Genomic DNA, 19,992 nt, shown 5'->3' on the forward strand with positions numbered 1-19,992 from the left:
AGTGGTTAAGTCTCTAACTGTGGATTCAGGCAGTGGTTAAGTCTCTAACTGGAGATTCAGGCAGTGGTTAAGTCTCTAACTGTGGATTCAGGCAGTGGTTAAGTCTCTAACTGGGGATTCAGGCAGTGGTTAAGTCTCTAACTGGGGATTCAGGCAGTGGTTACGTCTCTAACTGTGGATTCAGGCAGTGGTTAAGTCTCTAACTGTGGATTCAGGCAGTGGTGAAGTCTCTAACTGTGGATTCAGGCAGTGGTTAAGTCTCTAACTGGGGATTCAGGCAGTGGTTAAGTCTCTATAACTAACTGGGGATTCAGGCAGTGGTTAAGTCTCTAACTGGGGATTCAGGCAGTGGTTAAGTCTCTAACTGGGGATTCAGGCAGTGGTTAAGTCTCTATAACTAACTGGGGATTCAGGCAGTGGTTAAGTCTCTAACTGGGGATTCAGGCAGTGGTTAAGTCTCTGACTGTGGATTCAGGCAGTGGTTAAGTCTCTGACTGTGGATTCAGGCAGTGGTTAAGTCTCTATAACTAACTGTGGATTTGGGCAGTGGTTTAGTCTCTATAACTAGCTATGGATTCGGGCCGTGGTTTAGTCTCTATAACGAACTGTGGATTCGGGCAGTGGGTCGGGGTGAGTGGCCCCATTACCTCTGAGGAATGTTCGGTGACCTTTCGACCCCACCAGACTCCAAGGGTGTTAGCCCCACTGACAGCACACACACACACACACACACACACACACACACACACACACACACACACACACACACACACACACACACACACACACACACACACACACACACACACACACACACACACTACAGGCTGCAGCAGAGCAGAGGCCATTTGGGTGCCCCCAATAAATTATTTCCCCCCCTTCCTTCCCCCTACTCTATCTCCCTACCCCCATCCTCTACCCTACCTGACCCTACTCCCTACGCTACCTTTCCCTACCCTACCCCCTACCCTACCTGTCCCTACCCTACCCTACCTGTCCCTACCTGCCCCTACCCTACATGTCCCTACCCTACCTACCTGTCCCTACTCCCTACCCTACCTGTCCCTACCCTACCTGTCCCTACTCCCTACCCTACCTGTCCCTACCCTACCTGTCCCTACCCTACCTGTCCCTACCCTACCTGTCCCTACTCCCAACCCTACCTTTCCCTACCCTACCCCCTACCCTACCTGTCCCTACTCCCTACCCTACCCAACCCTACCCCCTACCCTACCTATCCCTACCCTACCACCTACACTACCTGTCCCTACTCTACCCCCTACCCGACCCTACCCCTACCCTACTCTACTCCCTACCTTACCCCCTACTCTACTCCCTACACTACCCTCTACCCTACCTGTCCCTACCCCTACCCTACCCTACCACCTAACCTACCTGTCCCTACTCCCTACCCTACCTGTCCCTACTCTACTCCCTACCCTCTACCCTACCTGTCCCTACCCTACCTATCCCTACCCTACCCCCTACCCTTACCCTACCCTATCCCCTACCTTACCTGTCCCTACCCTACCCCCTACCTGTCCCTACTCCCTACCCTACCTGTCCCTACCCTACCCCCTACCCTCTACCCTACCCTACCTGTCCCTACTCTACCCCCTACCCCCTACCCTACCTGTCCCTACCCCCTACCCTACCTGTTCCTACTCCCTACCCTACCCCCTACCCTACCTGTTCCTACTCCCTACCCTACCCTCTACCCTACCTGTCCCTACCCTCTACCCTACCTGTCCCTACCCCACCTGTCCCCTACCCTACCCAACCCTACCCTCTACCCTACCTATCCCTACCCTACCCCCTACACTACCTGTCCCTACTCTGCCCCCTACCCGACCCTACCCCTACCCTACTCTACCCCATACCCTACCCTACTCTACCCCCTACCCTACCCTACTCTACCCCCTACCCCACTCTACCCCCTACCCTACTCTACCCCCTACCCCACTCTACCCCCTACCCTACTCTACCCCCTACCCTACCCTACTCTTTCCCCTACCCCACTCTACCCCCTACTCCACTCTACCCCCTACCCTACTCTACCCCTACCCTACCCTACTCTACCCCCTACCCCACTCTACCCCCTACCCTACTCTGCAACCCAATATTAGGATGGTGTTCCTAATGTTTTGTCTAGTCAGAGAGAGGGGGAAAAGGGTACCATGTGGGACTGAGTTTTAGAGCAGTCCTCTGGAGTTTAGTTTGCTAGTTTAGCCGGCGCTTTGGGTTTCCCCTAGGATCTCATTCACACATTGACCTTGCACAAAAATAAACTAACAATTAGGAAGCTAAGCAAACCTTGGAGTTCTCTCTCTCTTTCTTCCTTCCTTTCTCTCCCTCTCTCTCGACGCATCTCTCTCTCTAGGTATCTCTCTTTCTCTCTCTCTCTGTTTCTCTTTCTCTCTATGTATCTCTCTTTCTGTTTCTCTCTCTGTTTCTCTCTCTGTCTCTCTCTCTCTTTGTCTCTCTCTCTTTCTCTCTCTGTTTCTCTCTCTCTATGTATCTCTGTTTCTTTCTCTCTCTTTGTCTCTCTCTCTCTCTGTCTCTTTCTCTCTTTCTCTCTCTGTTTCTCTCTCTGTTTCTTTCTCTCTGTTTCTCTCTGTTTCTTTCTCTCTCTGTCTCTCTCTCTCTCTCTGTCTCAAACCATGGGGATGTTGTAAAAGACTCTGAGAGTGCTTCCTTCTTGTCTCAGAGCTACTCTTGGGTTTCTGGGAACTCCTCATGTCCAAATAAAGACCGTGTTTCTTAATCTCTTTCTTTTCCCTCTGTCTCTGCCTCTCCCTCCATGTCGGTCAGTCAAACCTTGTGGACCCCTGGATGGATATACATTACATAGTTCTGTACGCATCACATACAGTACCAGTCAAAAGTTTGGACACGCCTCCTCATTCAAGGGGTTTTCTTTATTTGTATTATTTTTTACATTGTAGAATAATAGTGAAGACATCAACACTATGAAATAACACATATGGAATCATGTAGTAACCAAAAGTGTTAAGTAAATCAAAATATATTTTGGATATGATATTCTTCAAAGTAGCCACCCTTTGCCTTGATGACAGCTTTGCCCCCTCTTGGCATTCTCTCAACCAGCTTCACCTGGAATGCTTTTCCAACAGTCTTGAAGGAGTTCCCACATATGCTGAGCACTTGTTGGATGCTTTTCCTTCACTCTGCGGTCCAACTCATCCCAAACCATTTCAATTGGGTTGAGATCAAGTGATTGTGGAGGCCAGGTCATCTGATGCAGCACTCCATCACTCTCCTTCATGGTCAAATAGCCCTTCCACAGCCTGGAGGTATGTTTTGGGTCATTGTCCAGTTGAAAAACAAATGATAAGCGCAAACCAGATGGGATGGCATATCGGTGCAGAATCCTGTGGTAGCCATGCTGGTTAAGCGTGCCTTGAATTCTAAATAAATCACAGACAATGTCACTAGAAAAGCACCCCCACAACATCACACCTCCTCCTCCATGCTTCACGGTGGGAACCACACATTGAGGAGATCATCTGTTCACCTAGTCTGTGTCTCACAAAGACATGGCGGTTGGAACCGAAAATCTCAAATTTGGACTCATCCGACCAAATTACTGATTTCCACCGGTCGAATGTCCATTGCTCGTGTTTCTTGGCCCAAGCAAGTCTCTTCTTCTTATTGGATGTCCTTTAGTAGTGGTTTCTTTGCAGCAATTTGACCATGAAGACCTGATTCACGCAGTCTCCTTTGAACAGTTGATGTTGAGATGTGTCTGTTACTTGAACTCTGTGTGGCCACTCTGTGGCCTTCTAGGCAGAGTTACAAATAAAATGCCATATCTCAGACTGGTCAAAAAAAATTAAGATTAAGATGCGCAAAAGAACACAGACACTGGACAGAGGAACTCTGCCTAGAAGGCCAGCATCCCGGAGTCGCCTCTTCACTGTTGACGTTGAGACTGGTGTTTTGCGGGTACTATTTAATGAAACTGCCAGTTAAGGACTGTTTCTCAAACTAGACACTCTACTGTACTTGTCCTCTTGCTCAGTTGTGCACCGGGGCCTCCCACTCCTCTTTCTATTCAGGTTCGAGACAGTTTGCTCTGCTCTGTGAAGGGAGTAGTACACAGCATTGTACAAGATCTTCAGTTTCTTGGCAATTTATTGCATGGAATAGCCTTCATTTCTCAGAACAAGTATGGACTGATGGGTTTCTGAAGAAAGGTCTTTGTTTCTGGCCCTTTTGAGCCTGTAATCGAACCCACAAATAATGATGCTCCAGATACTCAACTAGTCTAAAGAAGCCCAGTTGTATTACTTTTTTAATCAAACAACAGTTTTCAGCTGTGCAAACATAATTGCAAAATTGTTTTCCAATGATCAATTAGCCTTTTAAAATGATAAACTTGGATTAGCAAACACAACGTGCCATTGGAACACAGGAGTTATGGTTGCTGATAATGGGCCTCTGTACGCCTATGTAGATATTCAATTAAAATTTTGCAGTTTCCAGCTACAATAGTCATTTACAACAATGTCTACACTGTATTTCTGATCAATTTAATGTCATTTTAATGGACAACAAAACGTGCTTTTCTTTTGAATGGTGGTGTATATGTAGTTCACACCATGAACAGAGACTAATAACAACATGTATGTAGTTCACACCATGAACAGAGACTAATAACAACAACATGTATGTAGTTCACACCATGAACAGAGACTAATAACAACATGTATGTAGTTCACACCATGAACAGAGACTAACAACAACATGTATGTAGTTCACACCATGAACAGAGACTAATAACAACATGTATGTAGTTCACACCATGAACAGAGACTAATAACAACATGTATGTAGTTCACACCATGAACAGAGACTAATAACAACATGTATGTAGTTCACACCATGAACAGAGACTAATAACAACATGTATGTAGTTCACACCATGAACAGAGACTAATAACAACATGTATGTAGTTCACACCATGAACAGAGACTAATAACAACATGTATGTAGTTCACACCATGAACAGAGACTAATAACAACATGTATGTAGTTCACACCATGAACAGAGACTAATAACAACATGTATGTAGTTCACACCATGAACAGAGACTAATAACAACATGTATGTAGTTCACACCATGAACAGAGACTAACAACAACATGTATGTGGTTCACACCATGAACAGAGACTAACAACAACATGTATGTAGTTCACACCATGAACAGAGACTAACAACAACATGTATGTAGTTCACACCATGAACAGAGACTAACAACAACATGTCTGTAGTTCACACCATGAACAGAGACTAATAACAACATGTATGTAGTTCACACCATGAACAGAGACTAACAACAACATGTATGTAGTTCACACCATGAACAGAGACTAACAACAACATGTATGTAGTTCACACCATGAACAGAGACTAATAACAACAACATGTATGTAGTTCACACCATGAACAGAGACTAATAACAACATGTATGTAGTTCACACCATGAACAGAGACTAACAACAACATGTATGTAGTTCACACCATGAACAGAGACTAATAACAACATGTATGTAGTTCACACCATGAACAGAGACTAATAACAACATGTATGTAGTTCACACCATGAACAGAGACTAATAACAACATGTATGTAGTTCACACCATGAACAGAGACTAATAACAACATGTATGTAGTTCACACCATGAACAGAGACTAACAACAACATGTATGTAGTTCACACCATGAACAGAGACTAATAACATGTATGTAGTTCACACCATGAACAGAGACTAATAACAACATGTATGTAGTTCACACCATGAACAGAGACTATTAACAACATGTATGTAGTTCACACCATGAACAGAGACTAATAACAACATGTATGTAGTTCACACCATGAACAGAGACTAATAACAACATGTATGTAGTTCACACCATGAACAGAGACTAATAACAACATGTATGTAGTTCACACCATGAACAGAGACTAACAACAACATGTATGTGGTTCACACCATGAACAGAGACTAACAACAACATGTATGTAGTTCACACCATGAACAGAGACTAACAACAACATGTATGTAGTTCACACCATGAACAGAGACTAACAACAACATGTATGTGGTTCACACCATGAACAGAGACTAACAACAACATGTATGTAGTTCACACCATGAACAGAGACTAACAACAACATGTATGTAGTTCACACCATGAACAGAGACTAACAACAACATGTCTGTAGTTCACACCATGAACAGAGACTAATAACAACATGTATGTAGTTCACACCATGAACAGAGACTAACAACAACATGTATGTAGTTCACACCATGAACAGAGACTAACAACAACATGTATGTAGTTCACACCATGAACAGAGACTAATAACAACAACATGTATGTAGTTCACACCATGAACAGAGACTAATAACAACATGTATGTAGTTCACACCATGAACAGAGACTAACAACAACATGTATGTAGTTCACACCATGAACAGAGACTAATAACAACATGTATGTAGTTCACACCATGAACAGAGACTAATAACAACATGTATGTAGTTCACACCATGAACAGAGACTAATAACAACATGTATGTAGTTCACACCATGAACAGAGACTAATAACAACATGTATGTAGTTCACACCATGAACAGAGACTAACAACAACATGTATGTAGTTCACACCATGAACAGAGACTAATAACATGTATGTAGTTCACACCATGAACAGAGACTAATAACAACATGTATGTAGTTCACACCATGAACAGAGACTATTAACAACATGTATGTAGTTCACACCATGAACAGAGACTAATAACAACATGTATGTAGTTCACACCATGAACAGAGACTAACAACAACATATATGTAGTTCACACCATGAACAGAGACTAACAACAACATGTATGTAGTTCACACCATGAACAGAGACTAATAACAACATGTATGTAGTTCACACCATGAACAGAGACTAATAACAACATGTATGTAGTTCACACCATGAACAGACACTAATAACAACATATATGTAGTTCACACCATGAACAGAGACTAATAACATGTATGTAGTTCACACCATGAACAGAGACTAATAACATGTATGTAGTTCACACCATGAACAGAGACTAATAACATGTATGTAGTTCACACCATGAACAGAGACTAATAACATGTATGTAGTTCACACCATGAACAGAGACTAATAACAACATGTATGTAGTTCACACCATGAACAGAGACTAATAACAACATGTATGTAGTTCACACCATGAACAGAGACTAATAACAACATGTATGTAGTTCACACCATGAACAGAGACTAATAACATGTATGTAGTTCACACCATGAACAGAGACTAATAACATGTATGTAGTTCACACCATGAACAGAGACTAATAACATGTATGTAGTTCACACCATGAACAGAGACTAATAACAACATGTATGTAGTTCACACCATGAACAGAGACTAATAACATGTATGTAGTTCACACCATGAACAGAGACTAATAACATGTATGTAGTTCACACCATGAACAGAGACTAATAACATGTATGTAGTTCACACCATGAACAGAGACTAATAACATGTATGTAGTTCACACCATGAACAGAGACTAATAACAACATGTATGTAGTTCACACCATGAACAGAGACTAATAACATGTATGTAGTTCACACCATGAACAGAGACTAATAACAACATGTATGTAGTTCACACCATGAACAGAGACTAATAACATGTATGTAGTTCACACCATGAACAGAGACTAATAACAACATGTATGTAGTTCACACCATGAACAGAGACTAATAACATGTATGTAGTTCACACCATGAACAGAGACTAATAACAACATGTATGTAGTTCACACCATGAACAGAGACTAATAACAACATTTATGTAGTTCACACCATGAACAGAGACTAATAACAACATGTATGTAGTTCACACCATGAACAGAGACTAATAACAACATGTATGTAGTTCACACCATGAACAGAGACTAATAACAACATGTATGTAGTTCACACCATGAACAGAGACTAATAACAACATGTATGTAGTTCACACCATGAACAGAGACTAATAACAACATGTATGTAGTTCACACCATGAACAGAGACTAATAACATGTATGTAGTTCACACCATGAACAGAGACTAATAACATGTATGTAGTTCACACCATGAACAGAGACTAATAACATGTATGTAGTTCACACCATGAACAGAGACTAATAACATGTATGTAGTTCACACCATGAACAGAGACTAATAACAACATATATGTAGTTCACACCATGAACAGAGACTAATAACAACATGTATGTAGTTCACACCATGAACAGAGACTAATAACAACATGTATGTAGTTCACACCATGAACAGAGACTAATAACAACATGTATGTAGTTCACACCATGAACAGAGACTAATAACAACAACATGTATGTAGTTCACACCATGAACAGAGACTAATAACAACATGTATGTAGTTCACACCATGAACAGACACTAATAACAACATATATGTAGTTCACACCATGAACAGAGACTAATAACAACATGTATGTAGTTCACACCATGAACAGAGACTAATAACAACATGTATGTAGTTCACACCATGAACAGAGACTTATAACAACATGTATGTAGTTCACACCATGAACAGAGATTAATAACAACATGTATGTAGTTCACACCATGAACAGAGACTAATAACAACATGTATGTAGTTCACACCATGAACAGAGACTAATAACAACATGTATGTAGTTCACACCATGAACAGAGACTAATAACAACATGTATGTAGTTCACACCATGAACAGAGACTAATAACAACATGTATGTAGTTCACACCATGAACAGAGACTAATAACAACATGTATGTAGTTCACACCATGAACAGAGACTAATAACAACATGTATGTAGTTCACACCATGAACAGAGACTAATAACAACATGTATGTAGTTCACACCATGAACAGAGACTAATAACAACATGTATGTAGTTCACACCATGAACAGAGACTAATAACAACATGTATGTAGTTCACACCATGAACAGAGACTAATAACAACATGTATGTAGTTCACACCATGAACAGAGACTAATAACATGTATGTAGTTCACACCATGAACAGAGACTAATAACATGTATGTAGTTCACACCATGAACAGAGACTAATAACATGTATGTAGTTCACACCATGAACAGAGACTAATAACAACATGTATGTAGTTCACACCATGAACAGAGACTAATAACAACATGTATGTAGTTCACACCATGAACAGAGACTAATAACAACATGTATGTAGTTCACACCATGAACAGAGACTAATAACATGTATGTAGTTCACACCATGAACAGAGACTAATAACAACATGTATGTAGTTCACACCATGAACAGAGACTAATAACATGTATGTAGTTCACACCATGAACAGAGACTAATAACAACATGTATGTAGTTCACACCATGAACAGAGACTAATAACATGTATGTAGTTCACACCATGAACAGAGACTAATAACATGTATGTAGTTCACACCATGAACAGAGACTAATAACATGTATGTAGTTCACACCATGAACAGAGACTAATAACATGTATGTAGTTCACACCATGAACAGAGACTAATAACAACATATATGTAGTTCACACCATGAACAGAGACTAATAACAACATGTATGTAGTTCACACCATGAACAGAGACTAATAACAACATGTATGTAGTTCACACCATGAACAGAGACTAATAACAACATGTATGTAGTTCACACCATGAACAGAGACTAATAACAACAACATGTATGTAGTTCACACCATGAACAGAGACTAATAACAACATGTATGTAGTTCACACCATGAACAGAGACTAACAACAACATGTATGTAGTTCACACCATGAACAGAGACTAATAACAACATGTATGTAGTTCACACCATGAACAGAGACTAATAACAACATGTATGTAGTTCACACCATGAACAGAGACTAATAACAACATGTATGTAGTTCACACCATGAACAGAGACTAATAACAACATGTATGTAGTTCACACCATGAACAGAGACTAACAACAACATGAACAGAGACTAATAACATGTATGTTCACACCATGAACAGAGACTAATAACATGTATGTAGTTCACACCATGAACAGAGACTAATAACAACATGTATGTAGTTCACACCATGAACAGAGACTAATAACAACATTAAGTTCACACATGAACAGAGACTAATAACAACATGTAGTTCACACCATGAACAGAGACTAATAACAACATGTATGTAGTTCACACCATGAACAGAGACATGTATGTAGTTCACACATGAACATAATAACATGTATGTAGTTCACACCATGAACAGAGACTAACAACACACCATGTATGTAGTTCACACCATGAACAGAGACTAATAACATGTATGTAGTTCACACCATGAACAGAGACTAATAACATGTAGTTTCACACCATGAACAGAGACTAATAACATGTATGTTTCACACCATGAACAGAGACTAATAACAACATGTATGTAGTTCACACCATGAACAGAGACTAATAACAACATGTATGTAGTTCACACCATGAACAGAGACTAATAACATGTATGTAGTTCACACCATGAACAGAGACTAATAACATGTATGTAGTTCACACCATGAACAGAGACTAATAACATGTATGTAGTTCACACCATGAACAGAGACTAATAACATGTATGTAGTTCACACCATGAACAGAGACTAATAACAACATGAACAGAGACTAATGTATGTTCACACCATGAACAGAGACTAATAACAATGTAGTTCATGAACAGAGACTAATAACATGTATGTTCACACCATGAACAGAGACTAATAACAACATGTATGTAGTTCACACCATGAACAGAGACTAATAACATGTATGTAGTTCACACCATGAACAGAGACTAATAACATGTATGTAGTTCACACCATGAACAGAGACTAATAACATGTATGTAGTTCACACCATGAACAGAGACTAATAACAACATGTATGTAGTTCACACCATGAACAGAGACTAATAACATGTATGTAGTTCACACCATGAACAGAGACTAATAACATGTATGTAGTTCACACCATGAACAGAGACTAATAACATGTATGTAGTTCACACCATGAACAGAGACTAATAACATGTATGTAGTTCACACCATGAACAGAGACTAATAACAACATGTATGTAGTTCACACCATGAACAGAGACTAATAACATGTATGTAGTTCACACCATGAACAGAGACTAATAACAACATGTATGTAGTTCACACCATGAACAGAGACTAATAACATGTATGTAGTTCACACCATGAACAGAGACTAATAACAACATGTATGTAGTTCACACCATGAACAGAGACTAATAACATGTATGTAGTTCACACCATGAACAGAGACTAATAACAACATGTATGTAGTTCACACCATGAACAGAGACTAATAACAACATTTATGTAGTTCACACCATGAACAGAGACTAATAACAACATGTATGTAGTTCACACCATGAACAGAGACTAATAACATAACAACATGAACAGAGACTATGTAGTTCACACCATGAACAGAGACTAATAACAACATGTATGTAGTTCACACCATGAACAGAGACTAATAACAACATGTATGTAGTTCACACCATGAACAGAGACTAATAACAACATGTATGTAGTTCACACCATGAACAGAGACTAATAACATGTATGTAGTTCACACCATGAACAGAGACTAATAACATGTATGTAGTTCACACCATGAACAGAGACTAATAACATGTATGTAGTTCACACCATGAACAGAGACTAATAACATGTATGTAGTTCACACCATGAACAGAGACTAATAACAACATAATAACAACATGTAGTTCACACCATGAACAGAGACTAATAACAACATGTATGTAGTTCACACCATGAACAGAGACTAATAACAACATGTATGTAGTTCACACCATGAACAGAGACTAATAACAACATGTATGTAGTTCACACCATGAACAGAGACTAATAACAACAACATGTATAACATGTAGTTTCACACCATGAACAGAGACTAATAACATGTATGTAGTTCACACCATGAACAGAGACTAATAACAACATGTAGTTTCACACCATGAACAGACACTAATAACAACATATAACATGTATGTTCACACCATGAACAGAGACTAATAACAACATGTATGTAGTTCACACCATGAACAGAGACTAATAACAACATGTATGTAGTTCACACCATGAACAGAGACTAATAACAATGTAGTTCACACCATGAACAGAGACTAATAACAACATGTATGTTTCACACCATGAACAGAGACTTAATAACAACATGTATGTATGTTTCACACCATGAACAGAGACTAATAACAACATGTATGTAGTTCACACCATGAACAGAGACTAATAACAACATGTATGTAGTTCACACCATGAACAGAGACTAATAACAACATGTATGTAGTTCACACCATGAACAGAGACTAATAACAACATGTATGTAGTTCACACCATGAACAGAGACTAATAACAACATGTATGTAGTTCACACCATGAACAGAGACTAATAACAACATGTATGTAGTTCACACCATGAACAGAGACTAATAACAACATGTATGTAGTTCACACCATGAACAGAGACTAATAACAACATGTATGTAGTTCACACCATGAACAGAGACTAATAACAACATGTATGTAGTTCACACCATGAACAGAGACTAATAACATGTATGTAGTTCACACCATGAACAGAGACTAATAACATGTATGTAGTTCACACCATGAACAGAGACTAATAACATGTATGTAGTTCACACCATGAACAGAGACTAATAACATGTATGTAGTTCACACCATAACAAGACTAACATGTATGACTAATAACAGAGACTAATAACAACATGTATGTAGTTCACACCATGAACAGAGACTAATAACATGTATGTAGTTCACACCATGAACAGAGACTAATAACATGTATGTAGTTCACACCATGAACAGAGACTAATAACATGTATGTAGTTCACACCATGAACAGAGACTAATAACATGTATGTAGTTCACACCATGAACAGAGACTAATAACAACATGTATGTAGTTCACACCATGAACAGAGACTAATAACATGTATGTAGTTCACACCATGAACAGAGACTAATAACAACAACATGTATGTAGTTCACACACATGAACAGAGACTAATAACAACATGTATGTAGTTCACACCATGAACAGAGACTAATAACAACATGTATGTAGTTCACACCATGAACAGAGACTAATAACAACATGTATGTAGTTCACACCATGAGTTCACACACATGAACAGAGACTAATAACAACATGTATGTAGTTCACACCATGAACAGAGACTAATAACAACATGTATGTAGTTCACACCATGAACAGAGACTAATAACATGTATGTAGTTCACACCATGAACAGAGACTAATAACAACATGTATGTAGTTCACACCATGAACAGAGACTAATAACATGTATGTAGTTCACACCATGAACAGAGAGACTAATAACTAATAACATGTATGTAGTTCACACCATGAACAGAGACTAATAACAACATGTATGTAGTTCACACCATGAACAGAGACTAATAACAACATGTATGTAGTTCACACCATGAACAGAGAGTAATAACAACATGTATGTAGTTCACACCATGAACAGAGACTAATAACAACATGTATGTAGTTCACACCATGAACAGAGACTAATAACAACATGTATGTAGTTCACACCATGAACAGAGACTAATAACAACATGTATGTAGTTCACACCATGAACAGAGACTAATAACATGTATGTAGTTCACACCATGAACAGAGACTAATAACATGTATGTAGTTCACACCATGAACAGAGACTAATAACATGTATGTAGTTCACACCATGAACAGAGACTAATAACATGTATGTAGTTCACACCATGAACAGAGACTAATAACAACATATATGTAGTTCACACCATGAACAGAGACTAATAACAACATGTATGTAGTTCACACCATGAACAGAGACTAATAACAACATGTATGTAGTTCACACCATGAACAGAGACTAATAACAACATGTATGTAGTTCACACCATGAACAGAGACTAATAACAACAACATGTAATAACATGTATGTTCACACCATGAACAGAGACTAATAACAACATGTATGTAGTTCACACCATGAACAGAGACAATAACAACATAAGTTCAACAACATATAACATGTAGTTCACACCATGAACAGAGACTAATAACAACATGAACAGAGACTATGTGTATGTAGTTCACACCATGAACAGAGACTAATAACAACATGTATGTAGTTCACACCATGAACAGAGACTAATAACAACATGTATGTAGTTCACACCATGAACAGAGACTAATAACAACATGTATGTAGTTCACACCATGAACAGACAGAGACTAATAACAACATGTATGTAGTTCACACCATGAACAGAGACTAATAACAACATGTATGTAGTTCACACCATGAACAGAGACTAATAACAACATGTATGTAGTTCACACCATGAACAGAGACTAATAACAACATGTATGTAGTTCACACCATGAACAGAGACTAATAACAACATGTATGTAGTTCACACCATGAACAGAGACTAATAACAACATGTATGTAGTTCACACCATGAACAGAGACTAATAACAACATGTATGTAGTTCACACCATGAACAGAGACTAATAACAACATGTATGTAGTTCACACCATGAACAGAGACTAATAACAACATGTATGTAGTTCACACCATGAACAGAGACTAATAACAACATGTATGTAGTTCACACCATGAACAGAGACTAATAACATGTATGTAGTTCACACCATGAACAGAGACTAATAACAACATGTATGTAGTTCACACCATGAACAGAGACTAATAATGTAGTTCACACCATGAACAGAGACTAATAACAACATGTATGTAGTTCACACCATGAACAGAGACTAATAACAACATGTATGTAGTTCACACCATGAACAGAGACTAATAACAACATGTATGTAGTTCACACCATGAACAGAGACTAATAACATGTATGTATGAACAGAGACTTCACACCATGAACAGAGACTAATAACATGTATGTAGTTCACACCATGAACAGAGACTAATAACAATGTAGTTCATGAACAGAGACTAATAACAACATGTATGTTTCACACCATGAACAGAGACTAATAACATGTATGTAGTTCACACCATGAACAGAGACTAATAACAACATGTATGTAGTTCACACCATGAACAGAGACTAATAACATGTATGTAGTTCACACCATGAACAGAGACTAATAACATGTATGTAGTTCACACCATGAACAGAGACTAATAACATGTATGTAGTTCACACCATGAACAGAGACTAATAACATGTATGTAGTTCACACCATGAACAGAGACTAATAACAACATGTAACAACATGAACAGAGACTAATAACATGTAGTTTCACACCATGAACAGAGACTAATAACAACATGTATGTAGTTCACACCATGAACAGAGACTAATAACAACATGTATGTAGTTCACACCATGAACAGAGACTAATAACAACATGTATGTAGTTCACACCATGAACAGAGACTAATAACAACAATGTAGTTCACACCATGAACAGAGACTAATAACAACATGTAGTTCACACCATGAACATAATAACAACATGTATGTAGTTCACACCATGAACAGAGACTAATAACAACATGTATGTAGTTCACACCATGAACAGAGACTAACAACAACATGTATAACATGTATGTAGTTCACACCATGAACAGAGACTAATAACAACATGTATGTAGTTCACACCATGAACAGAGACTAATAACAACATGTATGTAGTTCACACCATGAACAGAGACTAATAACAACATGTATGTAGTTCACACCATGAACAGAGACTAATAACAACAACATGTATGTAGTTCACACCATGAACAGAGACTAATAACAACATGTATGTAGTTCACACCATGAACAGAGACTAATAACATGTATGTAGTTCACACCATGAACAGAGACTAATAACAACATATATGTAGTTCACACCATGAACAGAGACTAATAACAACATGTATGTAGTTCACACCATGAACAGAGACTAATAACAACATGTATGTAGTTCACACCATGAACAGAGACTAACAACAACATATAATAACAACATGTAGTTCACACCATGAACAGAGACTAATAACAACATGTATGTAGTTCACACCATGAACAGAGACTAATAACAACATGTATGTAGTTCACACCATGAACAGAGACTAATAACAACATGTATGTAGTTCACACCATGAACAGACACTAATAACAACATATATGTAGTTCACACCATGAACAGAGACTAATAACATGTATGTAGTTCACACCATGAACAGAGACTAATAACATGTATGTAGTTCACACCATGAACAGAGACTAATAACATGTATGTAGTTCACACCATGAACAGAGACTAATAACATGTATGTAGTTCACACCATGAACAGAGACTAATAACAACATGTATGTAGTTCACACCATGAACAGAGACTAATAACAACATGTATGTAGTTCACACCATGAACAGAGACTAATAACAACATGTATGTAGTTCACACCATGAACAGAGACTAATAACATGTATGTAGTTCACACCATGAACAGAGACTAATAACATGTATGTAGTTCACACCATGAACAGAGACTAATAACATGTATGTAGTTCACACCATGAACAGAGACTAATAACAACATGTATGTAGTTCACACCATGAACAGAGACTAATAACATGTATGTAGTTCACACCATGAACAGAGACTAATAACAACATGTATGTAGTTCACACCATGAACAGAGACTAATAACATGTATGTAGTTCACACCATGAACAGAGACTAATAACAACATGAACAGAGACTAATAACATGTATGTAGTTCACACCATGAACAGAGACTAATAACAACATTTATGTAGTTCACACCATGAACAGAGACTAATAACAACATGTATAACATGTAGTTCACACCATGAACAGAGACTAATAACAACATGTATGTAGTTCACACCATGAACAGAGACTAATAACAACATGTATGTAGTTCACACCATGAACAGAGACTAATAACATGTAGTTCACACCATGAACAGAGACTAATAACAACATGTATGTAGTTCACACCATGAACAGAGACTAATAACATATATGTAGTTCACACCATGAACAGAGACTAATAACATGTAGTTCACACCATGAACAGAGACTAATAACAACATGTATGTAGTTCACACCATGAACAGAGACTAATAACATGTATGTAGTTCACACCATGAACAGAGACTAATCACATGTAGTTCACACCATGAACAGAGACTAATAACAACATGTATGTAGTTCACACCATGAACAGAGACTAATAACAACAACATGTATGTAGTTCACACCATGAACAGAGACTAATAACAACATGTATGTAGTTCACACCATGAACAGAGACTAATAACATGTATGTAGTTCACACCATGAACAGAGACTAATAACAACATGTATGTAGTTCACACCATGAACAGACACTAATAACAACATATATGTAGTTCACACCATGAACAGAGACTAATAACAACATGTATGTAGTTCACACCATGAACAGAGACTAATAACAACATGTATGTAGTTCACACCATGAACAGAGACTAATAACAACATGTATGTAGTTCACACCATGAACAGAGATTAATAACAACATGTATGTAGTTCACACCATGAACAGAGACTAATAACAACATGTATGTAGTTCACACCATGAACAGAGACTAATAACAACATGTATGTAGTTCACACCATGAACAGAGACTAATAACAACATGTATGTAGTTCACACCATGAACAGAGACTAATAACAACATGTATGTAGTTCACACCATGAACAGAGACTAATAACAACATGTATGTAGTTCACACCATGAACAGAGACTAATAACAACATGTATGTAGTTCACACCATGAACAGAGACTAATAACAACATGTATGTAGTTCACACCATGAACAGAGACTAATAACAACATGTATGTAGTTCACACCATGAACAGAGACTAATAACAACATGTATGTAGTTCACACCATGAACAGAGACTAATAACAACATGTATGTAGTTCACACCATGAACAGAGACTAATAACAACATGTATGTAGTTCACACCATGAACAGAGACTAATAACATGTATGTAGTTCACACCATGAACAGAGACTAATAACATGTATGTAGTTCACACCATGAACAGAGACTAATAACATGTATGTAGTTCACACCATGAACAGAGACTAATAACAACATGTATGTAGTTCACACCATGAACAGAGACTAATAACAACATGTATGTAGTTCACACCATGAACAGAGACTAATAACAACATGTATGTAGTTCACACCATGAACAGAGACTAATAACATGTATGTAGTTCACACCATGAACAGAGACTAATAACATGTATGTAGTTCACACCATGAACAGAGACTAATAACATGTATGTAGTTCACACCATGAACAGAGACTAATAACAACATGTATGTAGTTCACACCATGAACAGAGACTAATAACATGTATGTAGTTCACACCATGAACAGAGACTAATAACATGTATGTAGTTCACACCATGAACAGAGACTAATAACATGTATGTAGTTCACACCATGAACAGAGACTAATAACAACATGTATGTAGTTCACACCATGAACAGAGACTAATAACATGTATGTAGTTCACACCATGAACAGAGACTAATAACAACATGTATGTAGTTCACACCATGAACAGAGACTAATAACATGTATGTAGTTCACACCATGAACAGAGACTAATAACAACATGTATGTAGTTCACACCATGAACAGAGACTAATAACATGTATGTAGTTCACACCATGAACAGAGACTAATAACAACATGTATGTAGTTCACACCATGAACAGAGACTAATAACAACATGTATGTAGTTCACACCATGAACAGAGACTAATAACAACATGTATGTAGTTCACACCATGAACAGAGACTAATAACAACATGTATGTAGTTCACACCATGAACAGAGACTAATAACATGTATGTAGTTCACACCATGAACAGAGACTAATAACATGTATGTAGTTCACACCATGAACAGAGACTAATAACATGTATGTAGTTCACACCATGAACAGAGACTAATAACAACATATATGTAGTTCACACCATGAACAGAGACTAATAACAACATGTATGTAGTTCACACCATGAACAGAGACTAATAACAACATGTATGTAGTTCACACCATGAACAGAGACTAATAACAACATGTATGTAGTTCACACCATGAACAGAGACTAATAACAACAACATGTATGTAGTTCACACCATGAACAGAGACTAATAACAACATGTATGTAGTTCACACCATGAACAGACACTAATAACAACATATATGTAGTTCACACCATGAACAGAGACTAATAACAACATGTATGTAGTTCACACCATGAACAGAGACTAATAACAACATGTATGTAGTTCACACCATGAACAGAGACTAATAACAACATGTATGTAGTTCACACCATGAACAGAGATTAATAACAACATGTATGTAGTTCACACCATGAACAGAGACTAATAACAACATGTATGTAGTTCACACCATGAACAGAGACTAATAACAACATGTATGTAGTTCACACCATGAACAGAGACTAATAACAACATGTATGTAGTTCACACCATGAACAGAGACTAATAACAACATGTATGTAGTTCACACCATGAACAGAGACTAATAACAACATGTATGTAGTTCACACCATGAACAGAGACTA

At 38.0% G+C, this 19,992-nt stretch overlaps 1 pseudogene; it reads right to left on the reverse strand.

The window, feature by feature from the left end:
* Positions 1–19,992, reverse strand: part of LOC135532620 (protein Wnt-5b-like) — a 38,327-nt pseudogene that overhangs the window by 12,580 nt on the left and 5,755 nt on the right.

The sequence above is a fragment of the Oncorhynchus masou genome, unplaced genomic scaffold (genome assembly GCF_036934945.1).
Source record: "Oncorhynchus masou masou isolate Uvic2021 unplaced genomic scaffold, UVic_Omas_1.1 unplaced_scaffold_1948, whole genome shotgun sequence".
NCBI classification, from domain to species: domain Eukaryota; kingdom Metazoa; phylum Chordata; class Actinopteri; order Salmoniformes; family Salmonidae; genus Oncorhynchus; species Oncorhynchus masou.